Here is a 3182-nt window from a genome sequence, read left to right as displayed (position 1 = left end):
AGATGCTTTTCTTGTTCTAAAAATATGTGTATCTGAAAAAAAAAAAATTAAAGAAAAAAATCCAAACTAAAAAAACATAAAAAGGAAATGTCGAAAAAAAGGTTATATATATCAACTCGAAGGACATGTGTGCATATTTAAAAATTTGTTTAACAACTTTAAAACTATTTTAAACATTTTTCTCGCATAAATTAAATTAACTCGAGGTTATGATAGCATTAAAACATTAGCAATATAAAATAAACTTTTCTATGTTTTTTGCTGCCAATTTAATTTTTTTTTTAAATTTAAGAAAAAAAAAATCAAACTTTTATATTGGGTACTAAATGTTTTAGTCCCACGGCAAAAGGAATACATTAACAAAAACAAATAGTGAAAGGACTGGTGATAAATTTGTATTCAATGTTTCCAAATTTTCCTTATGAAGTTTTAAACATAATACAAAATATACTTAAGGGCATTAAATGTATAGTATACTTTATGGATGCACTGCTTACTTGTCACTAGTGGTGCTAACAAAACCATAAACTTTTTTCTTTTAATTTTTTTAATTTGAGTTCTTGCTTTTATACTAAACTAATCTAAAAACTATATTTGACAGAATTGTAGTTACCCAAGTTTTTTTGCATAATTGCTACTGCCAAAATCTACTAAAAACATAGAAATCTACAAAAAACAGGGTTACGAAAATATTCCCCAAAACTTCTAATTAAATTGAGTTACACAAAAATTCAACATTTTAAAGCATTTAGGGGATAAAAATGTAGAAAAAAACCAAATAATTTCCAAGTACCATTATTGGCTTCACAAACCATGTAATTCAGAAGTCTTTATGTGGAGACTAAACTGAGAAAAAAACACACAAAAATATGTGCAACACTGAATACTCTTGTATCTAGAGATTATGTTAAGTCACTACTATTAACAACAAAACTCATCATAGAGGAAGTTGAAAAACAAAAAAAATATAAATTTGACTCATCATGCAAATATTTTGTAGTGTTTCCCATATAAGTAAGTTCACTCCCTAAGCGTGTACAAATTTGCAAACTATAGTTTGATGACTATCGTGGTTTATGCTTTATTGCTAACAGAGTGGTAGAGCAGAACAAATAGATGATAGTAGACTAGTCCATAGACTAGACTATAGACTAGACTATAGACTAGACTATAGACTAGACTATAGACTAGACTATAGACTAGACTATAGACTAGACTATAGACTAGACTATAGACTAGACTATAGACTAGACTATAGACTATACTATAGACTAGACTATAGACTATACTATAGACTAGACTATAGACTAGACTATAGACTAGACATTAGACTAGGCTATAGATTTAAGTATAGACTATTTTATTGACTAGACTGAAGACAAAACTACAGACTAAAGTAATAACTATGAACTAGACTAAAGAGTACACAATAGACATGACTGTAGACTAAAGTATAAACTATGCTATAGAGTTGATTATAGATTGGACAAACACAGAAGAAGCTACGCATCTGTTTTTGCAAATTTCTTTGGCTGCTGTTTAATACCCTTTTTGAGGAGAGTAAAAATCCTAAATAAAATAAAATTAAAAAAAACAAAATTAAACTGAATGGATGTGCATCATGGCGTATAAGTTATTTTTTCAGCATCATTGCTTCAACGAATGAATACTGAATGCGTAACAGTAAGTGAATGTATGAGTGTTTATAGTAAATCTCACAATACAATGTTTTTTGTATATATGTACATTTCTGTGCATATGTATGGTTAAGTATGTGTGTGTAGCTGTGTGTTTGTTTGTATATAATTGCAAAAATTTATAAAATAATCCACAAGAAAGAAGTTCATATAAAAAATTGTGTAGCATCATGATTGTCTAGAAGAGGAATTTGTATATTTTTATTTTATACATTCATTTGCAAACGATATAAATTTACCAGACTCTTGCTTAGGGGTTTTTCACAACCGGGTTGTGAATAAGTGTAGATCTGTCTGTCTGTCAGTGTTGGGTGTGTGGAATAAAGCAACAATAAACATGTTTCAAAACATGTCAAATCAACGTTGATCCATTAATCATTTTCTACATGTTAAGGATATTTTGCTTCATTATATCTCTACACAAATGATACAAAACATACAAAGACACCGATATGTATACATAAATAAATACATATATACATACACATATGTTTGTAGTCATGATATTTCAGAAAAAGTATATATGTTTCCTTATTTATCCAGGCATTTCTCCTGTGAAGGATTTATTTTATTTTTATTGTATATTTTTATATTTTGCAATTTAATTTTTATGGTTTATTTGTTTTTCATTGGGGAATTTATTAGTTCTTTTACATATTTTAAAGTTTTTATTGGAATTTTAAATGTTTAAATATTTTTTGGGAGCAGAGAATTATTTTTACAGACAAATTCACAATAGTTTCAATATTTTACTTACAATATCCTCTAGCCACTTTGCTTTTTACGTTCGTCGCTAAAATTAATTTTCTACCTGTATACACATATGTTTATACATATGTATATGTATGTGTATATTTGCTTTGATACTGTTCAGTTGTATGTCCGTCCCTTGGTTTATTGTGTAAATTTTTTTCTGCCTTTTGGTGTAAACATGTCACATTATTTTAAGGTTGAAAATCTAGAATTTCATTTTCCTTGAGTGATTTTTAATGTAAATTACACATATGTGTATGAATAAATTTATAGGGTGTAATTTTTGGGTATGTAAGCAATTGTGACTTGTTGATAAATTTATTTATATGCTTAATAAAATGAATTAATTTGTTAAATAAAATGGAAAAAAATTAAGCAATTCCCAAGATTATATTATTAGAAGAAATTTAAAAGAGAATTGCGGCAAAATTTAAGTAAATACTGATCAAAATTAGTTTTAGTAAAAAATGTTCTGTTCTAGTTCAATTCTAGTTTAGTTCTAGTTCAGTGCTAGTTCAGTTCTAGTTCAGTTCTAATTCAGTTCTAGTTCAGTTCTAGTTCAGTTCTAGTTCTGTTCTAATCCAGTTCTAGTTCAGTCCTAGTTCAGTTCTAGTTCTGTTCTAATACAGTTCTAGTTCAGTCCTAGTTCAGTTCTAGTTCAGTTCTAGTTCAGTTCTAGTTCAGTTCTAGTTCAGTTCTAGTTCAGTTCTAGTTCAGTTCTAGTTCAGTTCT

This window comes from Lucilia cuprina, chromosome 3, assembly GCF_022045245.1.
Source record: "Lucilia cuprina isolate Lc7/37 chromosome 3, ASM2204524v1, whole genome shotgun sequence".
NCBI classification, from domain to species: domain Eukaryota; kingdom Metazoa; phylum Arthropoda; class Insecta; order Diptera; family Calliphoridae; genus Lucilia; species Lucilia cuprina.
The sequence above is the reverse complement of the archived record's forward strand: the minus strand, read 5'-3'. Positions refer to the sequence as shown.